Source organism: Schistocerca gregaria, chromosome 1 (genome assembly GCF_023897955.1).
Source record: "Schistocerca gregaria isolate iqSchGreg1 chromosome 1, iqSchGreg1.2, whole genome shotgun sequence".
NCBI classification, from domain to species: Eukaryota; Metazoa; Arthropoda; class Insecta; order Orthoptera; family Acrididae; genus Schistocerca; species Schistocerca gregaria.
Window position 1 is genome coordinate 197792734 of NC_064920.1, and position 15370 is coordinate 197808103.

General features: G+C 40.8%; 1 protein-coding gene and 1 non-coding gene across 7 annotated transcripts in view; both read left to right on the top strand.

Annotated features, from left to right (window-relative positions):
- LOC126336610 (organic cation transporter protein-like) overlaps positions 1 to 15370 on the top strand; it is a 366616-nt gene that overhangs the window by 251453 nt on the left and 99793 nt on the right. Inside the window, exon 1 of one of the 6 annotated variants that reach the window (XM_050000510.1) lies at positions 5815 to 5977. The exons of 4 other annotated variants lie outside the window; for them this stretch is intronic. The gene's annotated coding sequence lies outside the window, so the exon portion shown is untranslated. Of the gene's footprint in view, positions 1 to 5814; positions 5978 to 15370 lie in introns of those variants that run through there. One more of the 6 variants, XM_050000526.1, reaches the window with a different exon arrangement.
- On the top strand, positions 13655 to 13727 carry Trnat-agu (transfer RNA threonine (anticodon AGU)). Its single transcript has one exon. It is a non-coding gene; the product is annotated as a tRNA-Thr (tRNA).

Genomic DNA, 15370 nt, shown 5'->3' on the forward strand with positions numbered 1-15370 from the left:
TACCAAGTTAGTAGGAGGAAAGTGTGCAGCAGACCCTTGTGAAGGAAGAAGCTATTCTAAAACTAATCTAAATACAGATAATTTTGCAGTGGTGGAATATAGTGCAATGGCTCACGAAACACACAGGTGAGGAAAGGGTACTACGTAATATTTACTACAAACAATGTTAATTAGCAAAAAAATTAAGCGGTCGCCAGCCCAGTAGGGCAATGAATATCCATAATCCTAAGAAATGTAATGGTAAAGAAAATCTAGCAAATAATCACTAGCTTGGCAATAAGGTTGTTAGATTTTTCTAGAAGGCAACAGTTCGCGGTAAAATAAATGAATTAGAAAGCATTGAGTTTGCAGTTGCTTAATCTGAAATACTAAATTTTTTAAGTAAAGTTAACTGGAATTACTGGTTAAATAAACACTGGCTTAATTTAAACTTTGTTGCATAAAATATAACTTTCACTAACCTCAATGTAACGTGATGCAAAATTTATAAAAAAGGCAAGAAATTTACTTTTGATTATTGAAAGACTGAAGCGAATTTACCTTAAGCAAATGAGCAACTGATTTTACTTTTATAATAACAACAATAAGATACATACCAAGCCAAATAAATGAAATTGCACATTCTTAATTTGTGATGTATCCTCAGTTATTCGTTTTGTCAGGGAAATATTACGTTACTTTTTGCAAATTCATTAAGCCTCTGTTATGCACTACAAGAACGGAGTTACTGAGGCAGCAAAATTTAGATTGAAGCTGGTCATTAGCAAACAAACAAAAGTGGCAGTAAATAGTTAAGCAATGTTCATATTTTTACGACAGTTGATGATTGCATGGTAATAATGTCTGAGGGCAATGACAACACAGGTGCCCTACAAGTTTTAACTATTGCAGGTTACTGTTCAAGGAAGTTAGTCAAAGTTTGTGGAATAAGTGTCACTGGGTAATGCCTGCACAATATTAATTGTACTGTCAGTTAACGGTCTTGCGATGTTGTAGCTGCGCGGACGACGAAGAATTTTGGTGTTAAAGTTTCCTCGGACTACACGCCCCCATTCCTTCTTTGCTCCACAGACGACTCGCTTACATTCGTTTCTCAGATAGCTGTCGAACCATGTGAGTGTACTGTATGAGAAAATGGATAGTTGCATTTTCAGAGCTAAGATATCGATTTCAGTGTTATCAAATACGAGGGCTAGCCGAGAAAGTTCTTTCACTTCGAAAGAAATCGAGCTGCTACCATGAAAGTCTATAATTATGTTAGTGTTTCAGTGTTTCAGTGTTATCAAATACGAGGGCTAGCCAAGAAAGTTCTTTCACTTCGAAAGAAATCGAGCTGCTACCATGAAAGTCTATAATTATGTTAGTCCGTCTCTACGCATTCATCCTTCGATGCTACACTTTTTTTGCGAACAGTTGATGATTTAAATTTTCTGCCGAGCGAGATTTTAAATGTGGATGTATGTTTTGTGACTGCCATCACGATATCGTGCTCGTATTGAGACATGATCGAGAATAAGGCTGGGAGTTAGTGCGGACCAAAACAAGAAAAGCTGTCCAGTACACATGAACTAGAAGTGCGTACCCTAAGAGCTATGAGTACTTGTTCGGACCTCTTAAGGTATGCACTTAAAGTTCATGTTTACTGGACAGCTTTTTTTTCTAGTTCTGGTCAATATTACCACCTCTCAAAATATGGAAAGTAAAGAACTTAACACTAGAAGAAACCGATGTCGGAGGTACCAGAACGACTTTCGGTTACAACATACGTTTCCAGACCACGATCCCTGACCTCAAATTGATACATGTACCCTTTCCACAATCGTGAAAGTTTGTAATATCGACACGGTAACACACTGTATGTTTATATGCATACATGTTCAAATGGTTCATAATTTACGGTTTATGCACAAGTTAATTACAATTATAAGGTTTCGAATGGTATATCACACACAACTAAGTACAAAATGCCATGTTTTACACCTTATACTGACAATACCAGATTGGCGGGAACCGCGAACTGGTACGAACTGCAATCGTAAATTTACGAGGGTTTAGTAATTTAGGATTAAATTAAAAACATATGTATATGCCCCGACCGCGATTATTATATTTCTAAACACAATTATACTATACCGGGGCTGGTATATGATGCAAAAGGAGAAATATGAAAGTAGTTGACATGGAAAGAGAGCTACCCGAGAACTGAATAAAGTGCTACGGTGAGCACGATGGAAACGTAATAGAAAGATCAAAGTTCATCTGATGATGCAGTTCACGTTAAATGTCATTGTTGCCAGTCTAGCGATACATGAAGGTACAACTGAAAGAGGAAAACTCATCCATAACCGAGCTCTGTGTTTCCAAACCATCCAAATATGGTGTATTTCACCTAATACTAATTTCAGGAAAACCAAAGATCTGTCAAGTTCATTTTATAGAAATAGTATTAGGTAATTACAAATGCCGTTAGGAAAGGGCGAGTGCAATTATATGTTAATTTACGCAGGAGGTACAGCAACAATCTCAGAAAGAAAATTCTGAACTTTGCTTTATCCATGAACAGCCGATATAATGGCTAACAGAAATTCACGAAGAGGTAAAATAAATTGGCAATGACATACATGAATATATCTTTCAAGACAGAATAGAACTTCCGACTGTCATTAACGATCACATAATTTTCCGAGAAAGCGTCCTCGAGAAGTTACTGACAAGTGAATGGACAGATGGAAGTAAGCAGAAAAACAGCGCACAGGGGGGGGAGGGGGGGGGAGGGGGGGAGGGGGGGGTGAATGACGAGTATTATGCAAGATTTTTCTTCCACGTCTCAGCTTAACGGAAAATTGTGGGACTTTTTACAGAATATTATTCGCTTTTATTTCGTTATGCCAGATAACATTCCATAAATATCTGAATAGCCGAAGTTAAATCCTGTAACACTCATATACTGTCATCTTCAAAAAGTTGTACAGCATACAGCGAGTTATTTCTGCGCTAATGTCGCGAAGTCGGTATTTCTGCCACTGTTCCGTCTATATGAGACACGCCGCCCTGAAATAGTGACCGCTTTTTATAGGCTGCTCCTAGACTGGAATCGCCCCAGGTGTCTGCCGCTGACTTCTCCAGCGTACAGAAATGGCGACTAACGTAAGTTTATTCCTTGTGGTACGTTTATCTCTCTACGTTCATATGTTTACAAATCTGGGTTTCCATTAATCGAATTCCCAGTAGCGGTTCCGGTTGGTCATGTTAACGTGATTTTAGTTTCCATAATCTATATTCGCCCCATATAAACGCTGTAGCCTACTACTGCATTTGAGTTGTGCTTGGGTTTTCATTTTCCTGCTTGCTGTCTAAAATGTTGGGTAATGTAAAGGTAGTGATCTCGTGTGAAGGCAAAGAAGTTATGTATTGACCAGTAACATATCAATTTGCTTTATTTAACTGAAGAGAAGCGTTATCTTTACTAGATATAACTGGATACACACCTTCTGACATATTTGCTGAATCAGGAAAATGGAACTGCTTGGTAAAAACTCGCATGGTGTACCATCGTTCCTCCCTTTTTCTTTTGTTGTCATATGTCTATCATCTGAACGCTCTTAATATTTTTTTTTTTTAATTTGTCTCATACATATTATATTTTTATGTACAATGGTCTCTCTGACTTACAACTTGGATGGTGCTCTGTGAGTATGGGTCTAGGAACAAAAAATTATTTTGTGCTATTACAGTACAGAGGACACAGAATAACGTTTCCAATTACCTTAATATTATTATTTTCCTTGGTTCACAACAGTATTCCGAGTGTATTCTTGCCTTTAAATACATTACTTCACTTACAGTAACGTTAAGTACGCCCAATCTTACGTATGCATTATTGTAACTGTGAATATCTGAAAATTGCGGATCAGCTAACAAAGTGTCTTATTGCTTTCATGGTGAACTAGAACCACTTCTCTGCTATTATCTCCGTCTTCGAGAAGAATAAAGAATGCACAGAGAATAACGTGAACCTTTGTATATTTCATAGTAGATGGTAAAAACTAAGTATGCACACTCTGTTTGTATCTTGAATAGTTGGCTAATTTGTAGTCTACTATACCCACCCACTCTTTCAGAGGCAAAAACTCGTACACAACCTTGACTGGTGACACAGTCGTTAAATCTGAACGCAGCCATAGATACGTCCCTTTGCTGATATAAAAGTTTTGTAGGCATCAAAAATCTCCAAAATGCTGAAGTACAATGTGTTCCAGCTGTGATCAACTGGCACCTTTTCCACAATGCGCGTCGTCTAGGTGGGTGCAGTAAAACCGTTCCGCACGAATAAATTGGCGTGGATATGATATTTGAACATATCTTTTTGGAGTCTCTACCTTCTCTCCCTTGAGAGTTTACTGACGTCCATAAGATATCGTACTCTCTCTTTCCTAAAAAAAAAAAATACAAAAGTTCTTGTTTCCTGACCAGATATACGTCTCAAAAATAATATTAGTAATAACTGCACAGCTCTGTCCATAACCATGAAACAAAATATAGACTGAACTTACATTTATCAAGGAAGTAGGAACATGAAACTCAAAACAGAATTTTTCAGCAAGGAATAAGATTATACAATAACTTACCGAAGGAGATGACAGAGTTTACTAAAACGAAAAAAATACTTGCTAACAATACATTACATATAGTGAGGAATTTCTTAGATGACACAGTCTAGGGATTTGGCAAAAAAGTTATATTAGTAAATAATAATAACAAAAAAATAATAAAACCTATCATTTCACACAACATGTTTCATTCAAATGATTTTTCTCTTTTCTGGAAAACCTTACTCCCAAACCTCTGCAATGGATAATCATACTAACCTCACCATTTCATTCTTTATGGAGGGTCGCTGACTCAATTTTTCAGATAAACAAATTGAAATTATGCAAAATGGAAACCAAACATCTTCCAATGGTCCTGATCTCAGCAGATAGGTTTGTGTAGTATTACATTATGAAGTAATATGTGCATAGTGTGTATAATGTGTGCGGTGACCGGTAGTGAGAAATGAATTAGCAATATAACGGAGCTATTTATGTTTTTAACTAAGTTCTTTGCAAAACCTTAGTGATAATGGTGTCGCGCATTTTAAACGGACTGACCTCATATTGGGGAGCATGGAAGCTATAGTATCCATCCGACCAGCCTGATTTAGTTTTTCCGTGGTGTCCCTAAATTATTCCATTGCCTGTAAATATGAATTATGATCTTTTTTCAGTCTCAAACTGTAATACCATATTCTTAAAAGTGTAATCCATAGGTGAGTAAAATCACTACTATAGAGGTTCCACAAGATGCATCAGATGCGACTGTTATTTCACTGTTTTATTGCAAATCGAAAGACGATTAAACTGTTGGAAGTCCTGCTTTGCGTGATGAAACGAGAAGTTACAGGCCCCAGTAAACTTTTGTCACAAACTCTCCAGGAATATACGGGCGTGAGGCTTATTTTTTCGTTTAGAGGAGTAGGCTAATATGCCAGCGGTACTAAAGACTCTTCGGTTTTAACTCGCGGATTGATGTCCTGCAAGTTTCAGTGCAGAATGGTGGAAGGAGGTGCATGTAATTTACCTGCAATAGGATTTGTAACAAACAAAGAACTGCAAGATGGGCGCATGTTATTTACGCAGACATCGCGAAGGAGGTCACTGTTGTAGTACCGGAGTGCGGCTAGGCGGCAAAGTTTCTCCCTCCCATCTGGTGGAATGGGTGGAGGGGAAACAGCCGCCTGAATCGCTGCAGACAGGAGGGGGCACGAACCTACACACACACACACACACACACACACACACACAGCAGTCTGTTCCGTGCGCTATTTCTGCCCCAGTCCTTCCACGCCAGCTGCGACGACGTCACGTGTCCGTCGCTGCTCCACGGACACGTGTAGCCGTGCGCCACCGGTTTCACGAGACCACTTCCACCGCGCACGGTAAGAACAGAACTCTGATACGATTTCCTACACTTGCTGCGAAATCCAGTACTCCTAATAGCTTGTAGTGTGTATCCGCTCCTTGTGCACCATTTGCAGCGTAACCGTAGCTGCCCGCTCAGCTGCGCTTTTCCCAACAGTGTTTTGTTTTTGCTTAGGTGACGCTAGCGCTGTCTAACGCAAACTGGCCGAACGGGCGCTACTTAAAAAATATGAAAGCGCGATATTACCCAATGTAGTTCCTGTATCAGTATAAAATTTCCAAACGTGTGTAGATTTCCTAACAGTTTTGTACCACGGAATATTTACTTTAATACTGGTGTGCGTCAACAGAAGGAAATAACTTAAGACGAAGCAAGTAACGGCATGAAATCAAGTTGATCAAAACATATAAATCTATCAAGAAAACGTGGTATATGAAATAAACTTTGGAAAAAAACAAGAAACAAACAGTTGTACGGAAAATACAGTAATCTGTAACTGTAATAATACGCCATTAAGGATTAGTCTGCCAGAAGTGCCTCAATATGACCTTTCGGATATCAAAGATGAAGTAAAATTATTGCCATCGTAGCTAGAAAAGTCCGAAATTTTGAAAATGTAATATAAAAAAGTAAGACACAAAAGTGAACAATAAAGGAATGTATAAAGCATTAGGAAAATCATGAAAATTAAACAGAAATAGTAAAGGAAATATGGAAATCAAAGTTTAGAATGTAAACTTTGTTACATATGAAGGCTAGATATTTTAGTAAACTTAATATGTGTAACGTACACAGGTTCCCATAAACAATGGCAATAATTTCATAAATAAATATTTGTGTCTACTTCAATTAAATGCAGCCAGGTATACACGAGATAGTATGAAATATATAGGGAGAACACCAGTCTTAACAATTATACTCGGACTTCAGACGTGCCACAGATAAGTATTAATTTGACATATCAGCTATACGAAGTGTAGTTAAATCAAGCAACAATACAGTGATACATACAGCGATGTGTAATGCGCTTAATGATATCTGTGAGCACAACAGGAAACGAATATCATTTTTTTAAAATTTTTTATCTCTACGGGATTCAGCGCGGAAGCTCTATCTGACTACTCTGTGTGAAGAATAGTGTATTACAGGGCGAGCCCTGTGAGACCGAGTGTTATCATAGCATGTTTAATCGACGTGGGACGTTCACGAAACGTCATCCCTACAGACCGGCGCCTTTAGAGTTCCACGCAGTTTTATTCGCCTACACACCTACAGTGCCCGTATTGCTTTCACGGATGTCTGTTATATGATTTTGGTTTTGCCTTCTGCCAGAGATGCTCTCATTTTGCTAACTAAACCAGAGCGCATCCGTGGAGATCAATGACTCTCCATCGCTTACAGAACAACGCAAATATTGGCGTATCTTATTAAAAAAGCTACCTCCTGTAATGGGTTATTATTATTATTATTATTATTATTATTAACGTTATCTTATCCATCAATTACAAAAACAAAATTGTTTTACGCATGTGCAACTATTTACCCTTGATAAACATACTAGGGCTCTGATTAAACAGAAATGTCTGAAGACAGTTCGACCAAGTGCCTCGTCGGATGCTGTAGATAGGAAAGCCTGTCCGGGCATTCGTGTATACTGTGGTTAGTCTAACTACCACTACAACCACACGTACTGAGAAACTCCACTTATGCATGTTGTGTTTGTTCATATCTTCTCCACCACGGAATCTCTTACACTGTGCCCACAGGCCCTGCCTTCAGCTGTTGGGTTGTCAATAAGCTCGTGATTCTGGGTTTTTGTGGCTTGTCGCTCACTTAACATTCAGCCTCCCGACCGAACGCAGTGAAGAGAGTTTGATAGACTCCTCCACATATTGGTCTTCGGGATTTGAAGCGTTTGCTAGACAACGAGAGTAAATCTTCGTGAAGAGCGATTGATTCATTTTTAGAAACTTGCTGGCAAAGGTTGTACAAAGCCGCCCCTCGATAGAATTGGCAGCAAGCATATAGGTTTAGAGCTGACTGGCCACAAATGGTTTCCATAGCTGCGTTCAAATAAATGTCAGCTGGTGTGTAACATTCTGCTGCAGAATATATCAGCGCAAGTTATACTCCGGAGAGAACTGATGTATTTGTCCCCATGTACTACTTCTCAGTTCACAAGGTTCATTGTGTTTGTATCTTCTTAACTGACAAGTGAACATTCCCATGTCCAAATAATTAAGATGTTTTAGTTGTATTACTAGGTAAAACAGGACCGTTGTACGAGTATATCGTCAGGTTCAAACTGAGGAGATGAAATCAGCGTGTGGTCCATCCTATGATTATTGGGTTCTGGCAGGATTTATTGTTGGTGACCAAGATTACTCCAGAACGGAAGATTGTTAAAATGGAGTTGAAGGGATATTTTGATATACTGGACAGTGGGAATGTAAAGAAGGCAATAGCTAGTGGAATAGTCAGCTTTGAAAAAGACTTTAATAGTGGGGTTAGGACGGATTCTTGGGGCACAGCTGCTGTTGGAAGATGTGGAAATGGGTATGGCTGACATTAATATATGAAGGGCAATCACACAGAAAGAGGACAATTGGGCAGAGATAACCGATTAGAAATGCATAGATTAGAGGTTAACCGTTTGTCGCTTCAGCCTGCCTGGTGTCAGATACCCAATCGGTACCAAGCTAGATACTGTCAAGTTAAGATCTTCGAATTATATTTGGACAGATCGTAGTCTTTCAATCCCGAGGTTATATTTTTTAATATATATAAACGCCGGGGTGTTTTCCTCAGACTGGCCGTCATTGATGAATTGAGATAGTGCTCCACCCTTAACTATCTCGATGTTGACGAGACGTTGAATTGTATCCTTCCTTCTACCCTGTTTAATGGTTCAGATCATGGCATTAATGACACCGTGATGTTGTTTTCGCAACTGCTCTTAACTGTACTTAAGAGATCAGAATTTCAGAAACTAAATTGTAGTAGGGATTGAGAGAACGTTTCACAAGTCACTGCAATGACATTGTAATAAGACTCACTACATAAGATCGAGGCCTATTTATAATATTATTATTAAATATTCAGTTCTCCCATTGCCATGCAATCAGTGAAGCATTACAGCTGCATATTTTGAAACGCCAGGCAAAGTGCTTGTAAGAAGAAGATCATACCACATCGCATTTTTTTGTCCCTCTTATTTGATACCTACAGATACTACTTACTTGATACTACTACTGTGATGAATTTTGTTGCTAACCTGTTGGTAAAAAGGGGGCAACCATGTTCCTGTTCAACGAAGTGAAATTGAGCATAAGAGCTATCAGCATTGGTTCAGTTTTTCCCACGTATCTTCATGACACATTATTTCCGGCAGTTGGCAGCTAAAGGAGACATACGAGGTGCGACAATAAAGTAATGAGACTGATGTGGAAAAATAATGTTGCTTACCGTTTTAGTCAAGTTCCCTTCTGATTGCACACTTTTTTTCCAGCGCTTCTGCCATTGATGGTAGCATTTCTGGAACTCATCTTCTGTAACATCCTCCAAGACCCTCGTCACATGCCCGCATCTGGTGGTCGTGCGGTAGCGTTCTCGCTTCCCACGCTCGGCTTCCCGGGTCCGATTCCCGGCGGGGTCAGGGATTTTCTCTGCCTCGTGATGGCTGTGTGTTGTGTGATGTCCTTAGGTTAGTTAGGTTTAAGTAGTTCTAAGTTCTAGGCGACTGATGACCGTTGATGTTAAGTCCCATAGTGCTCAGAGCCATTTCAACCATTTCAACCCTCGTCACAGCTTTTTGGACATCTTGTGTTGTTTGAAAATGGTGTCCTTTGACCGCCGTTTTGACTTTTGGAAATAGAAAAACGTCGCACGGAGCGATATCTAGTGAATAAGGTAGCTGTGGTAGTACTGAAATTTGTTTTGAGGTTAAAAATTGCTGTACTGACGGAGCAGTATGGGATGGCGCATTATCGTGATGTAGAATCCAATTATCAGCAATGTTGGCATGGACACGAAGAACTCTTTTACGAAGTCCTTCTAAAATTTCTTTGTAGTAATATTGGTTAACTGTTTGTCCAGGAGGCACCCACTCTTTATGAACAATTCCCTTGGAATCAAAGAAGCACACAAGCATGCATGGTCGTCCGCTGCGGTCTTAATCTTCAGCATTCATTCTGCCTTCACTAAACATTTTATGCCAACGAAAAACTTGAGCTCTTGTCATAAACTCCTCTCCAAAAGCCTTCTGAAGCTTACCGTGAGTTGTCGTCGTGTTTTCACTCAATTTAACGCAAAAAGAAATGGCATACCGTTGCGCAATATTATGCGGTTCCGTTTCCGTGACGAGAGATACTGACACATGTTAACTAACTTATTACAGCACAACTCACGACTGAGCAGTTGGATCGATGTGTCGCATGGACTAGAAGCAGCTTATAGACCAAGGTCAAAGATATTGTGTCTACACAAGCCTGCAGGATTGCCACATCTTGCAAAGAAAATTAGTCTCATTACTTTTTTGTAGCACTTCGTATATCCATGATCAACTCACCTGATTGCGACGCTCTAAGGAAGCGGTAAAAATCCAAAACTGAAAATGTTTCACTTCAATCAAACAGACGAGCATAGCAGACAGTCAGTTATCGTGTGCGGAACTGAACGAAGTGATAACAATGAGCCAGACATGCGGACTGAGGTCTCTTACATTTTCTCTAAATCACATCAGATGACTTTAGTGTTGCTTCCTTAGACGAGTCCATAGACGAATATCTCCTCCATCCTTGCCCAATATGACAGTGTTTTACGTGTCTACTGACGTCGAGTAGTCCATAGACACCAATCCCACTTTCCCGTTCCAAATTAACTCACTCGTAAATTACCTATACATTTCCCTCTTCCTTTCATTACTATTTACCTTTGCTACATGAAGAAGAACTAGTTACGTCCGTCGATCTTCGGTGGAGTGTCGTTTTTTGTAGGTGCTTTAGTTGGACGAGAAGACATTCCCCGTCAAACTCCCCATCGCAGTCTTCTTTTCAATCCGTATACGGCTGTACGTTTGCATAAGCCCCTTTGGTATCACCAGATGAACAAAACGGCATTTTCATACTGACCACCCACCTTTTCATAGTCTTAAAAGAAGTAATGCCGAGTTTGGTCCGAGAATTCGAGGATCTCTTTTTGAAGACCAAATGCCCTTTTGACAGCATTGAAATCTGGTAAACAAACGTCTGACTAAGTCAGATATTTGAAGGTTGTTTTCTTTTCCAGTGAGCAAAAAAAAAAAAAAAAAATATGTATTATTGTTAGATTCTTGGGGTGGCCAGTGTGAGGGAACGGTTTAGAGCATCGTAGGTGAGGACAAGGAGCTCGTCCATCTGATGATCCCAAAGGGATCGACGGCACAGATACAGCCATGGGACATTGAAAGATAGTGAGAACATTGTCAGATCAACAATATAATCAAGCTGCAGTTACTAGTACTTTATCAGTTCTCTTCGCCAGTGCTTACTAATGTACTGAAACTTGCCAAATAAAAATCAGGATATTTAGAGGATCACCCAAGACAATATGAAATCTTGCTGAATTTTCTTTATTACTGTGTTCTCCATCGTGTATATTATCGTTCATTTTATGTGCAAGATGTAAAAAATGATATGTTTTAATCATTTCCTTACAGATTATCCTTATTGTAATGATTTTGTATCATAATAATGAGTTACTATTTTCAGTTAACAAAATACACTTGTGTGAAATGGTAAATTAATAGAACAAAAAGAAAACATGAACGTAAAGCTTAAAATAACTATATAAAACGCAAAAATATAAGTAAAATAAATAATTAGAATAATAGTGACTGTTCATATCATTTAATTAGGTCTGTTGGAAGTACTCATGGCTCACATTGTGTACAGCTTTTTTTCCAAAAATTGGTATTTCAGGTATTACACGGGGAGGCGTGTGGCTTGAAAGCTTCTTTAATTTTTGCTGTAAAAATGTTTTTATTTTTCAAAATTAATGAATGATGGTGGGACATTTAACAAAATTTCAAGTTATTGTTACAAAAATTCATTCAACAATTTTCAAGGACATTAATTTCTAGTTAATAGAAACTTTTATATGAAAAAATCATCATTCAACAGATATTCTCTCCAAATCTAATATACCAAATTATATTTATGGGTGTGTTTTACCCCTTGAAAGTGAAATTGGGCACAAACAAAAAAAAAAAAAAAAAAAAACAGATGCTGCATTATTTTCCCCCTCTCCACATCCTCCAAATTTCAACAACATAATTTATTTACACTTGGGAATCTTCCCATGTTAGTGGTGAAGTTATGACCGTACAGAAAACGTAGGTAGTAAATTACGTGACGTGTCTGCAGGAAGGCTATTAGATGCAGTACAGAAGAAAAAAAAAAAATCTAACATGCCGAAGTGGGCAGATATTAAGGTATCAATAATACAATATCCGCACTTATATTGCTAACACCCGAAAAAATCACGTTACCAAGAAGGAATTGTGCGACATATTCGTAAACGAAAGTTTGCTTTAAACACACGCTGTAACGGTTTTGTGCGTTTGTTACATTTGAGACCTGATGTCAGTCAAGAATATCTTTAAGGCGAACGAAGACGCCATTAGCAACAGTTCACTGTGAGTACCGGGCGTGAATCGTGCTTCGGTAGCTCAGATGGTAGAGCACTTGCCCGCGAAAGGCAAAGGTCCCGAGTTCGAGTCTCGGTCGGGCACACAGTTTTAATCTGCCAGGAAGTTTCATATCAGCGCACACTCCGCTGCAGAGTGAAAATCTCATTCTGGAAACAGTTTACTGAGTTTGAACGAGGACGTGTAATAGGGCTATGAAAAGATCGATGTTCCTTCTGCGATACTGCAGAAAGACTTGGCAGGAATTTAGTCACTATACACGATTCCTGGCAGCGGTGGTCACGGGAATGAACGGTTGGAAGAACTTCGGACTACAGTCGACCGTCCGCAGCTCGTGGTCTTGCGGTAGCGTTCTCGCTTCCCGCGCACGTGGTCCCGGGTTCGATTCCCGGCGGGGTCAGAAAATTTCCCTTCCTCGTGATGACTGGGTGTGTTCCATCATTTCATCATCACTGGCGCGCAAGTCGTCGAAGTGGCGTCAACCAAAAAGGACTTGCAAATACGGCGGACGATCTTCCCCGCATGGGGTCTCCCGGCCAACAATGCCATACGATCATTTCATTTTTTTACGGGCGGCCACGTGCGCTACCGAGAGTTAAGATCATCGTGTTCGGCGTATGCATCTGGTGCATCGTACTGCTTATATGAATGTTTGGTGCCTGTTCTTTCAGAAGGTGTAGAGGGGAAGAAAGAAAGGGAAAGGAGGGGTCACTGCAGTCAGCTGCATCGGGATGTTATGCGGAATCACGTAAGTCCGAAAGGACAGATACCACACATGCACAAAATCTGATTGGCCTAGCTGGGCAATGGTTCTTTCCACCTTCTCCAGTCGGATGCACAAATACGTCCGGCCTCCTGTGGAAATCTCAGAGAGCCAAGATGGAGAAAACGGACAGAGACTGCGGGGAAGGGGGGGGGGGGGGGGGGGGATTGTCTCGATACAAATGTGAATCGGCCTTCAGTCTTGAGGCGTGCCGAGAGAGTTCGCGCAGTTACAATAACGCTGCGTCCCGGATGGCGCAGTGGTTAACGCACTTGCCTAGTAAGCAGGAGATCCCGGGTTCGAATCCTGGTCCGGTATACATTTTCTCTCGTCGTCGCTGATTCCACCTAATGTCTTGATGCAGCTTCCCCCTCTCCACCTTCAGTTTGCATATAACACATCGTACTGCGTCTGCAGCAGCAATTTGAGCAGGGTTTAGCACGGCATTCCCACAATGAACTGTTACAAATAGATTACTCCAAGCACAGCTCCCAGCCATACACCCTGTAGCGTGCATTCCACTGACCACCGCCATTTGTGACTTCAGTGGTGTGAAGCGAGAGCTCATTGGAGGGCAGGGTGGAGATCTGTTGTGTTTCCTGATGAAAGCTGATGTTGCTTCAGTGCCAGTGATGGCCGTTTGTTGGTTAGGAGGCGGCCAGCTGAAGGCATACACATGGAGCTATGGTCTGGGCCGCGATTTTGTATGACAGCAGGAGCACTCTAACTATTACTCCAAACATTCTGAGAGCAAATTTATGTGTCAGTCTGGTGATTCGACCTGTCGTGCTTCCATTTATGAACGACATTCCAGGGGGTGTTTTCCGACAGGATAACGCTCGCCCCCAGCTTGCTCTACAGAGTATAGAAATGTTGCCTACGCCTGCCCGAACACCAGGTGTGTAATCAACCGGGCACAAATAGGACATCATCGCACGAAAACTCCAGCATCATTCACAAGCAGCACTCACCGTTCCTGCATCTATCGCCGAAGTGTCACAGGCATGGAACTCCGTCCCACAAACTGGCTTATATTAACCTGTGATCTGGTAATGTTAATCATTTAAATATGTTGTCTTTTTTGGTCTTGTAAAACTTTTCCCGTGGTATGTATATACTCTGAAGCGCCAAAGAAACTGGTATAGGCATGCGTATTCAAATACAGAGATATGTAATCAGGCAGACTCCGGCGCTGCAGGCGGCAACTTCCATATAAGACAACACGTGTTTGGCGCAGTTGTTGGATCGGTTACTTCAGTTGGAGTGATATGGGAACTCTGATGCGTCTATATACGACTCTGGCTGGTGACACATACGTAAGCATCCATTCATGTCCATTATGCATCAAGATTATCTACATTTAAGTGAGTTTGAACATGGTGTTAGAGTCAGCGCACGAGCGATGGGATACAGAATCTCCGAGGTAGCGATGAAGGGGGGATTTTCCCGTACGACCACTTCACGAGTGTACCGTGAATGTCAAGAATCCGGTAAAACGTCAAATCTCCGATATCGCTGCGGTCGGAAAAAGATCCTGCAAGAACGGGGCCAGTGTCGAAGGGAACCACTCAACGCGACAGAAGTGCAAGCCTCTCGCAATTTGCTGCACATTTCAGTGCTGGGCCATCAACAAGTGTCAGCGTGCGAACCATTCAACGAAACATCAATGAGCCTTGGGAACCGAAGGCCCACTCGTGTACCCTTGATGACTGCACGACCCAAAGCCTCGCTTGGGCCTGTCAACACCGACATTGGACTGTTGAAGACATGTTGCCTGGTCGGATGAGTCTTGTTTCAAATTGTATAGAGCGGGTGGATATGTACGGGTATGGACACAACCTCATGAATCCATGGACCCTGCACGTCAGCGGGGGACTCAGCTGGTGGAGGTTCTGTAATGGTGTGGGGCGTCTGCATTTGGACTGATATGGGATCTCTGAGACGACTCTGACATGTGACAC